Consider the following 12,403-nt stretch of genomic DNA (forward strand, 5'->3'; position numbering starts at 1 on the left):
AAAGGCAATGCCAAAGAAATCTGTATGCAGATCAAGAAGAAACAGTTGGAACTCGACATGGAACAATGGACTGGTTCAAAATTGGAAAAGGAGAGTGAAAAGGCTGTATATTGTCACCCTGCTTATTTAACTTCTATGCAGAGTACATCATGCAAAATGCCAGGCTGGATGAATCACAAGATGGAATAAAGATTTCCAGGGGAAATATCAACAACTTCAGATATGCAGATATCACTATAATGGCAGAAAATGAAGGGGAACTAAGGAGTCTCTAGATGAAAGTAAAAGAGGAGAGTGAGAAAGCTGGCTTAAAACTCAACTTTTAAAAAATTGAGATCATGGCATCTGGACCTATCTCTTCATGGCAAATAGAAGGGAAAAAAGTGGAAGCAGTGACAGATTTTATTTTCTTGAACTCCAAATCACTGCAGACAGTGAGTACAGCCACGAAATTAAAAAACACTTGTTCCTTGGAAGGAAAACTATAACAAATCTGGACAGTGTGTTGAAAAGCAGAGACATTACTCTGCCAACAAAGGTCCATATAGTCAAAGTCCATATGATTTTTCCAGTAGCCATGTAGAGATGTGAGAGTTGGACCATAAAGAAGACTGCTGAAGAATAGATGCTTTCAAACTGTGGTGCTGGAGAAGACTTGTGAGAGTTCCTTGGACTGCAAGGAGGTCAAAAACAGTTAATGCTAAAGGAAATCAACCCTGAATATTCATTGGAAGGACTGACGCTGAAGTTGAAGCTCTAACACTTTGGCCACCTGATGAGGAGCCAACTCATTGGAAAAGACCCTAAGGCTGGGAAAGATTGAGGGCAGGAGAAGGAGGTGACACAGAATGAGATGATTGGATAGCATCATCGACTCAACATGAACTCCAGGAGTTAGTGGAGGACAGAGGAGCCTAAACTACTACAATCCATGGGGTTGCAAACAGTTGGATATGACTTAGTGACTGACCAGCAACACTTGTTATGACCTTTTTGTTGTTGTTGTTCATTTTCTCCTCCTTCATTGTAATTCTTGATCCCATTTTTCTATTTTGGAGAGTTCTCACCCATTATTTCATCTCTACCATTTTCTCCATTCACTCTTCAGTCACTTTGTGACCAGCTATGCATATATTTGACCTTTATATGATATTTCCACAGCTGCATACTTTGTCTTTTCTGTCTTTTCTACACTTTGTTCCTTCAAAATTCATTCTAGATATATTCTTCTAATCTATCTTCCAGTTCACTAATTCCAACTTTAGTGAGGTCTTCAGTTCAGTTCAGTCGCTCAGTCGTGTCCGACTCTTTGCGACCCCATGAATCGCAGCACGCCAGGCCTCCCTGTCCATCACAAATTCCTGGAGTTTACTCAAACTCATGCCCATCGAGTCGGTGATGCCATCCAGCCATCTCATCCTCTGTCGCCCCCTTCTCCTCCTGCCCCCAATCCCTCCCAGCATCAGGGTCTTTTCCAATGAGTCAACTCTTCGCATGAGGTGACCAAAGTATTGGAGTTTCGGCTTCACCATCAGTCCTTCCAATGAACACCCAGAACTGATCTCCTTTAGCATGGACTGGTTGGATCTCCTTGCAGTCCAAGGGACTCTCAAGAGTCTTCTACAACACCACAGTTCAAAAGCATCAATTTTTCGGCACTCAGCTTTCTTCACAGTCCAACTCTTACATCCATACATGACCACTGGAAAAACCATAGCCTTGACCAGATGGACCTTTGTTGACAAAGTAATGTCTCTGCTTTTTAATATGCTGTCTAGGTTGGTCAAAACTTTCCTTCCAAGGAGTAAGCGTCTTTTAATTTCATGGCTGCAGTCACCATCTGCAGTGATTTTGGAGCCCAAAAAAATAAAGTCTGACACTGTTTCCACTGCCCCCCCATCTATTTCCCATGAGGTGATAGGACCAGATGCCATGATCTTAGTTTTCTGAATGTTGAGCTTTAAGCCAACTCTTTCACTCTCCTCTTTCACTTTCATCAAAAGGCTTTTTAGTTCCTCTTCACTTTCTGCCATAAGGGTGGTGTCATCTGTATATCTGAGGTTATTGATATTTCTCCCAGCAATCTTAATTCCAGCATGTGTTTCTTCCAGCCCAGCATTTCTCATGATGTACTCTGCATATAAATTAAATAAGCAGGGTGACAGTATACAGCCTTGACGTACTCCTTTTCCTGTTTGGAACCAGTCTGTTGTCCCACGTCCAGTTCTAACTGTTGCTTCCTGACTTGTATACAGATTTCTCAAGAGGCAGGTCAGGCGGTCTGGTATTCCCATCTCCTTCAGAATTTTCCACAGTTTATTGTAATCCACACAGTCGAAGGCTTTGGAGTAGTCAATAAAGCAGAAATAGATGTTTTTCTGGAACTCTCTTGCTTTTTCAATGATCCAGTGGATATTGGCAATTAATCTCTGGTTCCTCTGCCTTTTCTAAAATCAGCTTGAACATTTGGAAATTCTCGGTTCACGTATTGCTAAAGCCTGACTTGGAGAATTTTGAGCATTACTTTACTAGCGTGTGAGATGAGTGCAATTGTGCGGTAGTTTGAGCATTCTTTGGGATTGCCTTTCTTAGGGATTGGAATGAAAACTGACCTTTTCCAGTCCTGTAGCCACTGCTGAGTTTTCCAATATTGCTGGCATATTGAGTGCAGCACTTTCACAGCATCATCTTTCAGGATTCAAAATAGCTCAACAGGAATTCCATCACATCTACTAGCTTTGTTCATAGTGATGCTTTCTAAGGCCCACTTGACTTCACCTTCAGGATGTCTGGCTCTAGGTGAGTGATCACACCATTGTGATTATCTGGGTCATGAAGATCTTTTTTGTACAGTTCTTCTGTGTATTCTTGCCACCTCTTCTTAATATCTTCTGCTTCTGTTAGGTCCATACCATTTCTGGCCTTTATTAAGCCCATTTTTGCATGAAATATTCCCTTGGGATATTTAGAGATATCTAATTTTCTTGAAGAGATCTCTAGTCTTTCCCATTTTGTTGTTTTCCTCTATTTCTTTGCATTGATCGCTGAGGAAAGCTTTCTTATCTCTCCTGGCTATTCTTTGGAACTCTGCATTCAAATAGGATTATCTTTCCTTTTCTCCTTTGCTTTTTGCTTCTCTTCTTTTCACAGCCATTTGTAAGGTCTCCTCAGACAACCATTTTGCCTTTTTACATTTCTTTTCCATGGGGATGATCTTGATCCCTGTCTTCCGTACAATGTCACGAACCTCCGTCCATAGTTCATCAGGCTCTCTGTCTATCAGATCTAGTCCCTTAAATCTATTTCTCACTTCCACTGTACATTCATAAGGGATTTGATTTAGGTCATACCTGAATGATCTAGTGGTTATCCCTACTCTCTTCAGTTTAAGTGTGAATTTGGCAATAAGGAGTTCATGATCTGAGCCACAGTCAGCTCCTGGTCTTGTTTTTGCTGACTGTATAGAGCTTCTCCATCTTTGGCTGCAAAGAATATAATCAATCTGATTTCAGTGTTGACCATCTGGTGATGTCCATGTGTAGAGTCTTCTCTTGTGTTGTTGGAAGAGGGTGTTTGCTATAACCAGTGCATTCTCTTGGCAAAACTCTATTAACCTTTGCCCTGCTTCATTCCATACTCCAAGGCCAAATTTGCCTGTTACTCCAGGTGTTTCTTGACTTCCTACTTTTGCATTCCAGTCCCCTATAATGAAAAGGACATCTTGTTTGGGTCTTAGTTCTAAAAGGCCTTGTAGGTCTTCATAGAACTGTTCAACTTCAGCTTCTTCAGCAATACTGGTTGAGGCATAGGCTTGGATTACCGTGATATTGAATGGTTTGCCTTGGAAATGAACAGAGATCATTCTGTCGTTTTTGAGATTGATTCCAAGTACTGCATTTCGGATTATCTTGTTGACTATGATGGCTACTCCATTTTTCTAAGGGATTCCTGCTCACAGTAGTAGATATAATGGTCATCTGAGTGAAATTCACCCATTCCAGTCCATTTTAGTTCACTGATTCCTAGAATGTCAACATTCACTCTTGCCATCTCCTATTTGACCACTTCCAATTTGCCTTGATTCATGGACCTAACATTACAGGTTCCTATGCAATATTGCTCTTTACAGCATCGGACCTTGCTTCTATCGCCAGTCTTACCCACAACTGGGTATTGTTTTCACTTTGGCTCCATCTCTTCATTCTTTCTGGAGTTATTTCTCCACTGATCTCCAGTAGCATATTGGGCACCTACCGACCTGGGGAGTTTCTCTTTCAGTATCTTATCCTTTTGCCTTCTCATACTGTTCATGGGGTTCTCAAGGCAAGAATACTGAAGTGGTTTGCCATTCCCTTCTCCAGTGGACCACATTCTGTCAGACCTCTCCACCATGACCCATCCATCTTGGGTGGCCCCACATGGCATGGCTTACTTTCATTGAGTTAGACAAGACTGTGGTCCTGTGATCAAGTTGGCTAGTTTTCTGTGATTATGGTTTTAGTGTGTCTGCCCTCTGATGCCCTCTCGCAACACCTACCATCTTTCTTGGGTTTCTCTTACCTTGGACGTGCGGTGTCTCTTCACGGCTGCTCCAGCAAAGCGCAGCCGCTGCTCCTTACCTTGGACGAGGGGTATCTTCTCACGGCCGCCCCTCCTGACCTTGAACATGGAGTAGCTCCTTTTGGCCCTCCTGCGCCCATGCAGCAGCAGCTCCTGATATTATATTCATCAATTTTTTATCTACTATCATTTTATTTTTTTATTACAGAATTTTCATTTGCTTCTCTCTATATAACTTCCATTTAGCTTCCAAAACTCTCAATCTTGTTTTTATCTTCTTGAGTGTGTTAAGCCTAGTCATTTTAAAGTCTGGGCCTGATTACTTCGTTATCTAGGATGCTAGTAAGCTTGTATCTGTTCTCTGTTGCCTCTAAAAAAATTATTCATTTTGCCTTGTCTCTATGTTTCTTGGTGTTTGGGTTTTGGTTTTGTTTTAAATTTTGTTTTTTAGTGTTGATCATTTACATTTCAAAAATATACAGATAACTTGGGGCTTCAAAAAATGTTACCTTCCCCCAGAATCATTTGTGGTTATTGACAATACAAAATCACCTTATTAACTTCAGAAATTACAATAAGCTGAAATTTGGTTATAGTCTCTGCAAAGTTACGCTCCTTCTGATCTACACTGACTTCAGATGCAGCCCTTTAAGATTGTAACCCAAAGTTCAGGCCACGATACGTTTAAAGATTTGCAAGTCTGTTGAAAGCTTTGATGAGCTTCTCAGTGTGTTTTTTGTTTATTTTTTTCAGAAAGAAATGGAAAATTTTATTCAAGCCAAATTTGAGGATTATAATCCAGAAAAAGTTCACAGAAAGTTCTGAGAACTCTTTCACCCATTAGAAGTCAAGGCACAGTTACAGAAGATTTTGGGGACAAAAGAATGTGGATTAAATGATGTATTATTGACACTTTACACGATCCAGATCTAAGTGTCATCTTGGTGGGACATGTGACCCCTTACAAGATCAAAAAGGAATGAACACTTGCTGAATATTGTGGAGTAAAATGCATATTTTATGACAAGACAAGAGACATTTAAACATAAAAATTTGTCTCAGCCTTTTGGCCTCCTCTCTGCCTCCTACTGTGCATCGTATATCAGCATTATATATTGACCAAATATTGTCCATTGTCAGAAATACTTGTTCAACAACAAAAAGCAACATTCTCCTAACATCAATAAACAACTCCTTAAAATACAGCTTTTTCAGTGTTTTCAGCACCTCTTATGGAATCAGAAGATGCTCATAGTGGAAAAGCAGCCCAACTATAAGACTCATTCTGTGAATTTCTGTTTTCTCCTATATATTAAGTCAGTAATTTATTTCTCCTTTGTTAGTTCCTCAATGTCTTGAAGCAGATTTTATTTCACATTTTCTACTTGTCATTGACAAAAGAGTTGGTTCAAATTAGATAGTCCACCATTTCTAGAAGCAGAATGCCTCTGAAAAAAGTAAAAGTGTTAGTCACTTAGCCGCATCTGACTCTTTGTGACCCTATGCACTGTAGCCTGCCAGGCTCCTCTGTTCATGGAATTCTCCAGACAAGAATACTGGAGTGGGCAGCCATTCCCTTCTCCAGGGGATCTTCCTGACCCAGGGATAGAACCTAGGTTTCCTACAGGGAAGGCAGATTTTTACTGTCTGAGCCACCAGGGAAGCCTTTAAATTGTTTATTAATAAAACCTACCATCCTTCCATGTGTAAGCCTCAATTTCTGTCTCAGAAATCCAGGCAACAACAGAGCTGGAACAAACAAGTTGAGACTGTAGTGGGAAGTGACCCCTGAGCCTGTATATAAAATGTGTGAATTCAAGGTGAATTTCTTCACAAGCCTCCTTGACTGTGAAGCCAGTTCAAAATGACATAGTAAAAGAACGAAATTTAGGATATCTTATCTAAGCTCCCCACCTAGTCCAAACTGAAAACAAGGTCAAACACTGGTACCAATGTTTTAAAATAGCCTGTATCTAAGAGTCTCGGATTCCTTTAACAGATTCTTTGCCTCAGCCACTCCTCCAGAGGCAACCTAATTGAAGGCCATTGTTTATAGAATCTCATGCACATTTTCTTAAGATTTGCTTTGTGGCCTGTGTTTTCAACGCTGACTTTGTGAGGTCTGTGTGTTTATTTAAGGCTTAGCAAGTAAATCTCTACTTCCATAGAAAGGCACCCTTGCTCTAGCAGAGGTTGTGGAGCCACCAGTGTACCCCCTTCAAGATAAGCATGCATGTTCTCTCAGTCTCGGGGAGTGTTGGCTGCTGACAGCTCACAGACATGCTCCTCTCCAGGAACTGCCTTCACTGGAAGAGGTGGTTTGTCCAAGGGAACATCCCTTCCCTGGAGAGAGCACATATCAAATATGTGAGTAAAAAGTGCGTCACATTACCTAGCTTTAGGAAGTCTCTGAAGGGTCCTCCTAGCTCCAGAAGTCTCTGTGAGTTTGATGAAATCCTCTACTGAATCTTCAGCACAGTTCAGCCTCACCCTCTCCTTAGTCCTGCTGTGACTGAGAGCACCCCCAGCAAGCTCCTGCATGCACCTGAGTGTGTTTCCTCAGAAACTGATCTAGGACACTCATCTGTATGAAAAATAGCCACTTGACTTGGACAAAGCCATCGTAAGTAGCAGCATCCTAGCACAGTAACCCTCAAGTGAACACTAGAAGCAAAGTCCTTCTAGAGCCTGTCCAGGCCACAACAATAAAAAGGCTACACAGCATACAAAAATCTCTATGTTGGGAATGGCTAAAGAAAATGTATATATTTATATATATATATTCCATATATATAGTGGACTATTGCTCAGCCATTAGAAAAAAAAAAAGAGAGCAAAATAATATCATTTGTAGCAACAGGGATGGACCCAAGACTGTCATACTGAGTGAAATGTCAGACAGAGAGACAGCAGACAATGTTGCTTGTATATGAAATCTAAAAAATGGGAAAAGTGAACATATTTACAGGATGCAAATAGAGTCACAGATGTAGAAAACAAACTTATTGGCACCATGGGAAAGGGGAAGGAATAATCTGGGAGATTGGCATTGACATATACATATTGCTATATATAAAATATGATATGTATAAAATAGGTATAAAATAGATAAAATGGATAATAAAATAGATATATATTATATATATTTCAAATAAAATAGATAATCAATTATAAAATAGATAATTAATTAATTAGAATCTACTAAATAGCACAGGAACATACTCAATACTCTATAATGACCTATATGGGAAAAGCATCTAAAAAAGAGTGACTATATGTATACATATAACTGACTCACCTTGTATTACACCTGAAACTAACACAATATTGTAATCAAATATACTACAATAATATTTTTAATTAAAAATTTATTAAAAACTCCATGTTAAACCACATGAGCCACTGCATACTAGCAAGATCAAAACCTCATGTTGTCATTCCCTAATTTCTAAAGCCAAACGTTTCTCATACATTAATTTGTTCTCCATTTCCACAATGATTTTTTCCTCCATGCTTATCTTCTAACAAAGGCCCCAGTAACCTTCATTAATTCTCTTCTGAATTAAACTTACTATCCTAAACCATGGACATCCATTGACCCTCCATAAAATGAGTGAAAATGTGTGCTTAAACTTTATTCTAACTTTGTTTATAAGTTACAGAGTTTTCTTGGTTTTAAGTTGCAGCTCTTCTCTGAGTTCAACACAGAGAAGGTTTCTTTTTCTATTTTGGATTTATCTCTGTGAGATGAATTATGAAATATTTCTCTCTATCATTTTCCCAGAAGTTCATGCTGATATCTAACATGTTGCTTTTCATATAAATTTTGGAATGGCTAGTTGCATTTTCTCCTCTGCCTTAGAAAACATAGATAAAAATAAAATTAGATACAGGTAACATGGGTGTTATTGTGAAAAATTTAATTTAGCCTTAGCAAATTTTTTTAAAATCAAAGTTATCAACCTTTTTTTTTTTTTTTAAGACAGACAAAGACTTGTTTTATTGTATGAGTGATCTATGTAACTGCCAAGGCCACTGTGTACAGACAAGAAGGGTAGAACCTATTTCTTGGTCTCTTCCTCCTTGGACAGAACCTTGATTATTTCCTCCTTCTGGGCCTGGAGCCACTCTTCAAAGTCCTTTCTGATTCTCTAACCTTAGATCTGAAAGGCCTAAGCCTGGTGGGCCTGAAGCTTCTTATAAGTGTTGTCCACCTTCAGCTTATGGATATGTTCCATGAAAACACACTTGATTTTGAATACATTACCCTTCCCTTACAGGTAGAGGCTGTGATACATATGGCAGTCTTTATTCTTAGATTTGTGTATTTTCTGAGTAGTCTGTGTGCAATTCTCATCCTTCTCATCCTCTTCATCTAGGTTACCTTATTCAGCATTGGATACCCTTTCACATACCTAAGCCCATATGCCTACCCTTTCAATAGCCCAAGGTGTTTTTCCCAGCTTCAAGCCCAGAAATGAACAGTGACAGTGACAGGCTTCTGGATAGTCAGCCCATCTAGGATCAGCTTCTGGATCTGCTGTTGGGAGTTGGCATTGGATATTTCGTTAGTATCAGTGGGGTCCCACCAGCGCTTTTTCTTGCATTGGAGGACACTGAAGCCTGAGCATGATCGTGGATGTGGTCACAGTGGCAAAAGGAAAGCCAGCATTATCAACATTTCACTGATATTCAGGCAACATCCTGGATTAGTTAGGATCAAGTTCGGCTGTGACAGAAAATTCAGATTAACAAAATCTTTAAAAACATGTAGCTATATTTCTTGTGAAAAGGCTAGAAGTAGGCATCTCAGTGTTGTTATGACATTTCATTGTGCGGGGGACTTGGTTCCAGTTTCCTCTTTTGTTTGAGGGGCTTGGGGTTTTGCTTTTTTGTTTTCTTTAGGTCTTTATCATGCTTGGTCTTCATTCCAAAGGTCATCCTGATCTCTGAAATGATTCAAGAGGTTCTTTCATCAAATTCTCCTTTTAGTCAGCATAAGGAAAAAAGAATAAGCCAAGCACACTCACCCCACACTGCCTCAGTTCCACTTTGCGGTATCTGTACACTACATTGAACAGACCACAGGCACATGACCACAGCCACCTAAAATGTTACCTAAGAGGTGCAATCTTATTCTGCTGGCTATAAATGGGAGTTGATTCATTCTGGAGGAAGTACAAAATAGATTCTTGGAGACAATCACTAGTCTCTTCCACATAACCCCATTTGGCAATATCTCTCTATTTAGGTACATAAATGTATAGGTAGTAACTTGAATAGGTCATCTGGAAATATCATTGTTCAAAGACCGTGGATGTTTGTCTCAGGACAATTTATACCCAAATTAGGGCTCATACTCATTTTAAATATTTCTCTTCCTCAAGTCTTTGGCATTCTCTTTGAAGTGCAATTGGTTGCCTACTAGAGTTGGACAGAGTTGTAGCAAGGTCAAGAAAAGCCTCTGTATTAGAGCAGAACCAAATTATATTTCGAGAAGAATATTGGTCCTCACTACAGATGCTATCAGTCTCCTGGGAGCAAACCTGAGATTCAAATAACTATCCTGGAGTAAGTATCCAAAAGCCACAAAAATTTCCAATTGCAAATTCCATCTGTATCATTAATAATCCACTGATTATTAATGTTACTCCTCTGCATTTAACAGATAATATAAAACTGTCATACATAGGTGCATGTTAGAGTATATAACCTAAAAGTCTGCGCTGATAAAAAACATAATTCAAATTATTTCAACATAAACAATATTTATGGGAGACTTACAGTCTACTCACTCATGTAGGTTATGCAAACTTGCCATTGAGTTTTCCAGAACATCAGAGAGCTGCTCCCATGGACCAGATCCTGCATGTTGTGTAAAGATACTTTCCCCATTTTTTTTTTAGGCTGACATGATTACCCTACTTTAAGAAACTTAAACATACCTGTGAACCTCATGAAATTTACTCAAAGAATACTCCTTGAGAACATCTTTTACTATACCAAATAGTTTCTCCTCTATGAGAACTGGTGAGAGAAATTTCCTTGTGGCCTCAGGACGAAGAAAGGTGAGGAGGTTTTGTGCATGGTTTTGTAAGTAATTTTCAATTATTTTTAGATAAAAAAAGTTATTATGCATTTAAGCATGAGTTTGTGAGCTGTTTGGTGATGTGGGGGCCTTGAATGTGAAACAACTCTTAGTCACTCAGTCATGTCTGACTTGTTTTGACCCTGTGGACTGAAGCCTGCCAGGCTCCTCTGTCCATGGAATTCTCCAGGCAAGAATACTGGATTGAGTAGCCATTCCCTTCTCCAGGGAAATTTCATCATGCAGGGATCAAACCCAGATCTCCTGTATTTCAGGCAGATTCTTTACTCTCTGAGCCTAACACTTCTAATTTTTTAATAAGATGCTGAAGCTGTTTTAACCTCTATTGCCACCCAGTGGCAAAATATAGAAACTTATCTCTGTCTGTAGCTTTGCTGATTACAAAAACCTTGACATTTTCAAGCAGTGTTTTGATATTGCAGATATTTTGATTCTGTTCTTAGACATACAAGTACTTTACACAATATTATATATTTTTCCCTGAGAAGAAACTACTCATGGTGTAACCCATCATCCTAACTCTTTCATATTTTCCAATGTTTATTTTTCTGTGCTGTGTTTTGCCTTTGAAATCCTATGTACAGATTGTTGAGTTAATCATTCTCCTCCATTATGGCCCCATGCACATCATTTGTCCAACAGTCTTTCTCTGTGAAATATTTGATTCATCTGTTTATCCCCGTATCCTTCTCTTTCCCACATTCTAATATATAAATATGTTATCTTGTTAGGTATTCTTATAAAATGTATTATATTTGATATGTACAACTTTAATTTCCACAAATGACATTACACTGTGTTTACTTCAGCTATTAATATCATTTCATTCAGCGGTCTTTTAAAGATCTTCCCATATTTGCTCTGTGTTGAGTCTGTTGTTTCTACTTGCTACATAGAATCCCACAATAGAGATGAACATCTATCATGCTTCCAACACCTCACTACCATAAAAACTCTGTGATAAACATCTCTGCATATGTTTCCTCTTGGAGCTTGGCAAACATTTTCCATTACTCATAATCAGAAGTAGGATTTCAGGGTCAATGTGAACGTCATTAGACAAGTTATTTACCGCAAACTCTCCAGAATTATCTCATCACCACCAATTCATGGGAATTTCCACTTACTGGGTTGGCCAAAGTGTTCTTTCAGGTTTTCCATGACATTAAAAACCCAAACGAATGTTTTAGTCAACTCAATTATTTCACATCCCTGCAAACACTGGGCTGCTGCAGGTTTTTAATTTTGCAAATTAAATGGGATAAAATGAGCTCTTGACTTAATTTGCATTTCTGTAGCTATTAAAGTTCAACTGTAATTTCAACAAAAAGTATTATATGTGTTCTTTATTAATATAATTTATTCAGCACTCTTTAAAAAAGTTTCCCATATTATTATCTGTATATGTGTACAAAATTCATATATGCATTTTTTTTTTAATTTCAAATACTTCCCTCAAGTTTTTGCCCACAAATTTTGTTGGGTATATACGTTATTGAGGAGAATGTCTTATTTTTAGAAAGCAAAGTTCAACAATTTTTACTTTTAAATTAATCCTTTTTTGGGGGTGGGTGAAGAAACATCAATATACCTTGTGGTACAGAAGAAATAACATGCAAACAGCGGCACACTTACGTCGCCCCCACTCCTCCTGGACATGCCCATTCCTACCCCCAGGAAGTGGCAAACCCAGGACCACTGCCCAGCGGGACCTAAGTTAGTTACAGGCTCTGA

The 12,403-nt window shown here is 38.9% G+C and overlaps 1 pseudogene; it reads right to left on the bottom strand.

Moving 5' to 3' along the window:
- Positions 1-8,621: 8,621 nt before the first annotated feature.
- LOC122676442 lies at positions 8,622-12,334 on the bottom strand (annotated as a pseudogene).
- Positions 12,335-12,403: the final 69 nt, after the last annotated feature.

This window comes from Cervus elaphus, chromosome 20 (genome assembly GCF_910594005.1).
Source record: "Cervus elaphus chromosome 20, mCerEla1.1, whole genome shotgun sequence".
Lineage (NCBI taxonomy): Eukaryota > Metazoa > Chordata > Mammalia > Artiodactyla > Cervidae > Cervus > Cervus elaphus.